Raw genomic sequence first — 8,112 nt, 5'->3', positions numbered from 1 at the left:
GGCCCGGGGCCCCGCCCCTGGGGCCCGCCTCCCCCAGGCTGGCCTCAACGGGGCCGACGCCCTTTGCCTCGCCTTCCCCCACCGCCCCGTGGGCTTGCCTCGCCGCCGCTCGGACTTACCTCCCCCGTCACTTCCCCCGACCCCAGAGTCGCCTCTGCCTTCGGGCGCCCTTCCTCCGCCAGGCAGAGTGCCCGGGGCGACTTTGGAAAGAGCGAGCGTACTACGTCCAGGCTCTAAGGCGCAGGAAGGCAGGCCACGCACACTTCTCAGTTTCAATGTTCCCTTCTCTCGCCCTCTTTTTATTCCCAAGGGCACTCCTCTTTCGTCTCCGTAGGCCCAAGCCTCGGACTTTGGGTTTTGGGTTTATTTTGTTTGTCTATATATTTTTAACTACTTCTTCCTGACCCCTCGGACTCCCTCACTCCATGGCCAAGCCCCAGGAGGCGGTGGGGCCATCTGTGCCTGGACGCCCGGTGACCTCAAGTGCCCCACCGCCCAGCAGGAGGCTGGGAGCCCCCCACTCTGCCCTCCAAGTCAGACCCGCTGCCAGGCTCAGGCCTGGTGGAAGACTTCACCAGGGGTCCCTCACCTTCGTATACTGTTCCTTGAAAACCCTCTCCCCACCAAACAATTTGCAGGCCAAGGAGGTGGGCCAGCCTCAGGCTGGCTGGGAAGGACCCTCGTCTGGGGTGAAGGCCTCTCACGTCCCTGGGAAGGGGGGTAGGTAGGTTATAGGCGGAATCTGCTGCGTGCATGTCTTTCCACTTGAGGAGACCCACGGGACTTCCGTGGCACAGAGTTACAGAGCCACAGACTAAGTGGAATGATGGTTACTGCAGGCCAAGCGTTTTTTCACATCCGCCAGGGCTGTTATCAGCACTGATAAGGCTGTTGTTTCTCAAATCTGATGCCAGACCCAGCGCCCGTCCGCATTCATCAAACTGTTGGCAGGAAACGAGAACCAAAATCTTTTCCTAAAAATCTAAGGACCTAGGGATTCCTTTTCTTTTCCCCAGTTTTATTGCGATATAATTGACACGCAGCTCTGTGTAAGTTTACGGTGTACAGTCTCATGATTTGACTGACGTTTGTTGTGAAATGATTGCCACAGTAAGTTTAATTAACATCCATTGTCTTATATAGACAAAATAGTTTCTTAAAATCTCCTCTGTAATAGGGGCCCCGATCTCCAAGCAGGGCCGTCTCCCCCCGGCCCCCACCCTCACCATTAATTTCTCCTTCCATTCAGAGGAGGGTTTACTGCCTCCCTTCTGAAGGTCCCGCACTGACCTAGGCCATCTAGCACCTCAAAAGAAAGGCCAGCGGGGCTTTGGCCTTGAGGAGTTTAACATCCAGCCTGGGAGATAAGACAGAGGAAGAAACAAGGGGTGGGGGGGGAGAGAAACGCATATTTCCCGATCCCCAGCCTTTATTTTATTTTTTAAAATTTATTTAAGTAATCTTGACACCCAGCATGAGCTGCGAGCTCTTCTAAGTGAGTCAGCCAGGGGCCCCCAAAGTCACACCTTTAAATCCGTGTTAGAAGGACATGAAAAAGGATGTGTGACTCCGTTAAGAATCGTAGGATGATGAATTCTCTCTGATGGGCATATAGAGGTGCTCATTACACAAATCGCTCTATTTTTTAGTAGACCTATAAAAAGGTAAATTAAAATAGCAAGCAGGGTGACTTTGCAGTAGATAGAAATTGAGCTTCAGATTCAAGTGAGAAGTTGTGGTTTAAGAGAAAGCTACATCAATGATAATTAACATGCACTTTATATACATCAATGATAATTAATATGCACTTTATAGTTTCTGCACAATTCTGTATAGTTGTCAGAGCCTTTTCACACTTCACATCACAGGATCCTTGAAACCTAGTGAGGTGAGGGGGACGAATGTGCTTGCCTCATTTTATTTTGTCATTACAAAATATTTTTAATGTTTAATTTTGAGGGGGGAGGAGCAGAGAGAGAGGGAGACACAAAATCTGAAGCAGGCTCCAGGCTCTGAGCTGTCAGCACAGAGCCTGATGTGGGGCTCGAACCCGGAAAGCGTGAGATCGTGACCGGAAACAAGTCAGACACTCAACCGACTGAACCACCCAGGTGCCCCTGTCCCCGTTTTATAGAAGAGGAAACTGAGGCTCAACACGATACAGCTATTAAGTGGAGGGGTGGGGACTAGAACTCAGACCACCTGACTCCTTGTCCCGTGTGTTCTGCCTACAGCTCATTTGTAATAAATGTCGGAGGGTGCCATGGTTATGAGAAGAATGAAAGCACACCTTAGCCCACAGTCTCCATCCATCTGTAATCCTTCCTGGAGGCAGCTTAGCCTTCCAGGGACATGAAGTCAGAGCCTGTAGACAGGCGCTGGTGTCCAGGACTAGCAAACAAACCCTTAGGAGGTTTCCACCACAGTCCAGGCAAAGCCCGCCCTGGGGCCCTCAGGCCTTCTAGGCTGCCCAAGGCAGTGCCCTCCCAGTCTGGTGGCCCCCCACAATGACCCACAGGTCAGTTACATAGACCGGGTGGCCGAGGTGCTGATGCCTTGGCGACTAGAGGACAGCCACAGGGATAGGTGATTGGTATTTGCTGCTTCCCCGATGACCACGAACGCTTTTTATGTGAACTCCCCCAATAGTAAATTGATCTCTATAATCGCTGGTAGACAAAGATGGGCAGTGTTTTCTTAAGCTTCTGCCGACACGCTAAGGGGCTTATAGCCTTGTTTTCCAAAGTTAATTCTCTCCGGGACTGCCCAGCTCTCCCTCGTAGGTCCAGGTGAGGTTAGCTTTTATTTACTGTTTATTTCAGAGTCCTGAGAGAAAAGCAGAAAAAGACTTCAACAGCCACTGGTGAGGGACTTCGGGGGAAACAGGGCAAAGCAGGGCAAGGGGAGGTTGGGGCTTCCTTTGTGCAGGACATAAAGAGCTAGTCAATACCATTGTGGGCACGGTGGAGGGTACTCCAAGCAATCAGCCGGGGGTCATTGTTAGGGGCTAATCTACATGTGTGTTTCCCAAGAACTCGATTAGGGAAGATGAATGGACTCGGCCATGTCCCTAATTCTTCTAGCATGAAGCTGCATTTTTCCAGCAGTTACGCCAGCTCAAAATCAGCCCAACTTCAGCAAAAGTAAGGAGGCTGCCTTCTGAACTCCATCGCTGTTTAATTCATTAATTCATTAGGTGGATCAAAGAAAAATCCCTTCTCCCAGCTCCCCCCACCCCCCAATACAGACTGGAACTGAAACACAGATAAAGCCCCTTTAAGCTTGGCATGGCCCGGGGAAACATTTCCAGAAGCGAGGAGAGTGAGGGCGGTCGGGGCTTGGGAGTCTCTTCGGAGCGGAGGTTCCGGGTGATGTGGGAAGGACAATATCGAACTATAATTGAAGTGGGAGGGGGGAGATTTTGAGGAGAAAGGGAGTGGGGACAGGCTAGCAGGAAGACAATGACATCTAAACGTAACCAGCAATTATGGGAAGTTGTAGCGCAACGTGGCTCCTTTATTTTGGATGCATGAGGGAGGACTGGTGTCTGGAAGATTCTAGATGGACTGCTTCCCCCGGAACACTCTTCCGAGAGATGAACATTTGTAGAATGGAGTCCCTGTGCGCTGGGTGAACAGAAGGCATGTTCGCAAAGTGAGCCGAGGGCATTTGACAAGAGCCTCTAGCAATTTCACCTTGAAGCCATGTTTTAGGTTTTGGCGGAAAAAAAAAAGTTTATTTAAGGGCCTATGTGATAGCACTTCATAAAGTGTATGAAAGCACCTCTATCATCTGAATGCTGACACTTCCCTTAGTGGATGTATTTTTATCCTAGAATAACCCCACTCGACCACACGGGAGGACCATGTCTTCCTGCTTAGCTCATATATCTTTCAGTGAAGGCAACTTCACTTTAATTGTAGCCAAAACTCATATAAACATGAAACACACACACATACGCAACACACACTGAAATTCAACAAATTCAAATATATATATGTATAAATTCTCTCTCTCCCTATATATATATGTATATGTATGTATATATATGTATATATATGTATATATATTTATACATATATAAAACAGTTATTATTTTTTGAATACTATATGCCACTGGACACTCTTCTGAGTACTTTATATGGATTACCTACACAATAACCCTACGAGGTAGACAATATTATTATTTCCATTTTATAGACAAGGCATCTGAAATACAGGTTAAATCACTTGCCAAGGTTGCACAGTTAGTTTTGGGTGGAATCAGGACATAAGTGTGTGTTCAGTAATATGTCCATCTAACCACCGTGTGTACTCCCTCCCAATAGGGTGCGCTTATATGATAAGCACTGCGAATCTTCCCGTGGCTGTAAGAGAACTAGCAGATAAAAAAAGAACATTTCGTAGTCAGAGGACATAAGAATACTATAGTTTGGATGACGTGTGAGTTAAAAAAGTTAAAAAGTTTTGGAGAATTTTCTCTCTGTTCCCATAGTTCCAATTCACTCACAGTGTTTGGTGAACAATATATATTTTGTTTTGTTTTGTCTTTTTATATTTTGATTTATTTCTAGGAGAGAGAGAGAGAGAGACAGCGTGAGCAGGGGAGGGTCAGAGAGAGAGGGAGATACAGACTCCGAAATAGGCTCCAGGCTCTGAGCTGGCAGTCAGCACAGAGCCCGACGCGGGGCTCGAACCCACGAACCGCGAGATCATGACCGAAGCGAAAGTCGGACGCTTAACCGACTAAGCCACCCAGGTGCCCCTATATTTTGAGCATCAACCTGTGCCATTTATTTTGTCCGCCTTTGATGTTGAGAACTCTCCTCTGTACCGTACTGTATGTTGTATGTCATGGGCTGCTGACGGCTGAAAAAAAGACAACGACTAAACTCTTTAGCTCTGACGCACTGAGTCAAGGATACACCACACAGTGCTTGTTCCTCTCTCCCTCCCAAATCTTCCTACTCAATGAAATATTTTCCTACCTGAAACACAACAGAAGGAAAGTCAGGAAAGTGTTCTTAGAGGTGCTTATCAGAAAACCCATTTTTACAAGTAGACAACCAATAATGAATATCGTTGGCCACTTTTATCAAATTGGCACAGATGATAAACATGCTTCCCATGTGTCAGTTGACTGCTCAATATGGCGACCTGAATATCTTCCATGATTTTCAGACTACATTGAAGTGAATGTTAATATCAGCATCCTGCAGTGAATAATAACTCCTTCATACAATTGTGGCTCAAAGACACACATCAATGAAGAGATGGGCATCATCTAGGCATTTCTGGCTGAATTGAGAGCCACTCAGATGGGCAGATGGAAACAGACATTTTACCTAATCACAAGATGAAACCAAGGGCGTTGGGAGCTGTTGAGTTTCCCCGGTGGTAATAGGCTGTTTGAAAGACTTCCTTTTGTGTAGACACAGAGACCCCGGCTCTCTGTAAATCATCCGCTAATTAGCAAGAAGGCTGTCCTTTGCCATTCCCATCGTTTCCCAATTACGATATTTTTAGGACCACCGGTACTTAAAACTAGTCTCGGATCTAGTTTTCTGATATTTCAGAAGATCATATGTTTAAGACCTAGAAGGAGAAGCTTAGTGATTACCTTGTCCGCTCTCTCACTCCTAGCCCCAAAGTTTCCTTTGGAGATGTCTCTCGGGGCCCAGAGACAGGAAGTGATTTGCCCAGGATGAGACAGAATGGTTGTGGCAAGGCTTGGACAGGGGGCCAGTCTCCAGACTCCATGACTCTTCATGACTCTCTAAAGCTCTTAGGGTTCTGCGCTCGGAAGTCCCACGCTTATAGTTGAGTAAGCCTGCGCATCAATCCTGGGGGAATATGTTTATTGAACGAATACAAGGAAGTTACTCTTCATACCACTCCCTAATCATTTACCAACCCAATTGCCTTGGCCTTGGTCCTCAGCTTACTTTTGCAGCTGATGCCAATCCAGGTGGCCTCTACATAAGAGAAAAAATTCCCTTGGCAGTCAATTTGCAGGGCATTTGGGCAAACAACTAGCCACTGGTGTGCTGGAATCAGTTCTTAGTGGCTTGTGAGAGCAGATGGTTAGTATCCCTTCCCAGCCCTGAGTTCACTGATGTCATATTAGTGGCTTGAAATGAGTCATAGTGGGAATATTGTCACCGCAGAGATTGGCAAGCACTGAAAATCGGGCATTCTCCCTCTTCCCCCAGCCCCCATTAGTGGTTTAAAAATATTCGCTAACATACCAATGTTCTTACTTCATTAAAAAGTGAAGAAGTCAGAAAGTATTATTAAAGCTATTATATGACCTCTTGGGTAAGAGATGTCCACCTTCTTTTGCCGGCAACATGGGACATTTGCATCATGATCTCAGAATATGTAAATAAAAGAGGATTTTTGGACTTCTGCCAAAGAAGTGGGTCCTTTTTTTTTTTTTTGAGTTGTTAGGAGCAAAGCTATATTAGGATAATTCCTCTTTACTTGTTTTCTAATTAAACTAATTGAATTCAGAGTGTCTAGGGGAAGCACAAGAGACATTTATCTCAAGGGGATGATGGTCTGGAAGCCCATCAATCCTCTTTAGAGTGCTAGGAAGGCAAATCTGAAGATACCCGTTCTGCAGCAGCCTTGACCTACCCCACACACAGATTTTTGTCCGTCTCCAGGATGCTCTTCCCCTCTTCTTTTTGAAAGGACAGTTACCAGGAAGTCAATTCTCATTTCATTTTCACAGCACCCTATGGGGTCAAGATTTACCCCTTCCCCACTTCTTACATGACCTCATCAAACACTTCTGGCCACTCTCCTATCTGCTCTGACTTGCTCATGGAGCTACAGCCACATTGGTCTTTTTCTCCTCTTGAAACCCTCCAAGCCCCTTCCCGCCTCAGGACCCTTGCACTGACTCTTCTCAATGTCTGAAATGCTCTCCCCCAAATGTTCACATGATCCTTCTTGTCATCTTATTTTTGCTCATAGCACCTTCCACTCTCCAAAATGTTCTTATTTATTATTTAATTGTTTGTTACCGTCTCCCCTCATTAGAATCTAAGCTGCATGAGATTAGGGACCTTGTCTATTGGAGTCCTAGCATCTAGAACATGTGCTACACATGGTGGTGGTTGATTTAATGAATAACAGCAAGGAACTATATTTTACAGATGAGGAAACAGGTTAAGAAACTTGTCTGATTTCACACAGCTATTAATTAACATAAGTAGATATTTTTTCACACGCTGATCATCAGTCATTGGAAAATTTTCGAAAGACTAATTATTTCCCAGGTGTTTGGAAAACGTCAAACTGCTTTGCTTTCCTTCCTAAATAGTCCGCAGAAACCATTTGATCGCTTTCAAAAGTCAGTTCAGGCCACTCCAGTCTTGTTAGCATCAGCACGGCTTGGGGTTTCCTCTTCCGCCTTTGATGTGAGAGTTCATCGAATGAGGAGACAGGCTCCATGCAAGGCCACAGCCAACGCAGCCACCACACTCAGAGCCCACCGTCTCCCCGCCCCCCACTCCGGCTTCTCTCTTAGCGGGGTGCACCATCTTAGGAAATGCCATTCTTTTTCCAAATGCTCCTGCAGACGATTAGCTGTACTTTACTTTTACAGACGACCGCAGTTTCATAGACATTTGTTTGTAAATGTTTATTGTACTTTCTCCTTTGACCCCTGAAGCCCTAAAAATGCTGATCTTATATATCCTGACCAATCTAATTAACCACCAGATGCTTTCAGTAGAGTTTTCAAGATGCTCCCGGAAGTGTCTACGTTCAGATGTCAGAACGCCCTGCACTGCGCTTACTAAAGGGTGTGTGCGTTGTCACTCAAAGGAGTGAGCTTTAAAGAAACTCAACTTGGAAATCTTTAAAGTTTTCTGAAATGACTTGAGAAAGCAAACAAGCATCGCTTTGGGCGCTTATGCTCTCTTTCTACAGCTCTAGGAATGAGACACCATCTAAGAATGAGGTCTTCAGTTGATAGATGGGGGTGATGCATAGTATTTTGAGGATAGCAGCAGTTTAGTGTAGGGTAAAGAAGCTCAGCTTGGATACGCATGCATTTGGTACACTTGCGATGCTACTTTTGGTTAGGTTTGAGATTTTTCC

The sequence above is a fragment of the Crocuta crocuta genome, unplaced genomic scaffold (assembly GCF_008692635.1).
Source record: "Crocuta crocuta isolate KB4526 unplaced genomic scaffold, BGI_CrCroc_1.0 scaffold36, whole genome shotgun sequence".
Classification (NCBI taxonomy): Eukaryota; Metazoa; Chordata; class Mammalia; order Carnivora; family Hyaenidae; genus Crocuta; species Crocuta crocuta.
The sequence above is the reverse complement of the archived record's forward strand: the minus strand, read 5'-3'. Positions refer to the sequence as shown.